The sequence below is a fragment of the Colobus angolensis genome, unplaced genomic scaffold, assembly GCF_000951035.1.
Source record: "Colobus angolensis palliatus isolate OR3802 unplaced genomic scaffold, Cang.pa_1.0 Scaffold73, whole genome shotgun sequence".
NCBI classification, from domain to species: domain Eukaryota; kingdom Metazoa; phylum Chordata; class Mammalia; order Primates; family Cercopithecidae; genus Colobus; species Colobus angolensis.
In genome coordinates, this window is record NW_012121043.1 from 2,946,406 (window position 1) to 2,946,736 (window position 331).

Sequence of the window (331 nt, forward strand, 5' to 3'; positions counted from 1 at the left end):
GAGGTGGGTGGATCACAAGATCAGCAAATCGAGACCATCCTGGTTAACACTGTGAAACACTGTCTCCACTAAAAATATTAAAAATTAATCAGGCATGGTGGTGGCGCCTGTGGTCCCAGCTACTCGGGAGGCTGAGGCAGGAGAATGGCGGGAACCCGGGGGGCGGAGCTTGCAGTGAGCCGAGATCGCACCGCTGCACTCCAGCCTGGGCCGCAGAGCGAGACTCCGTCTCAAAAAAAACCAAAACAAAACAGCAACAAACAAACAGCATACTTTTGTGTCTGTATAAGGCAATATTAACAAGTAAATCAAATCTTGTCACGTAAGATGT

General features: G+C 48.9%; 1 protein-coding gene across 1 annotated transcript in view; it reads left to right on the forward strand.

Moving 5' to 3' along the window:
• CADM2 (cell adhesion molecule 2) overlaps nt 1-331 on the forward strand; it is a 1,120,439-nt gene that overhangs the window by 490,192 nt on the left and 629,916 nt on the right. The window lies entirely within an intron of this gene.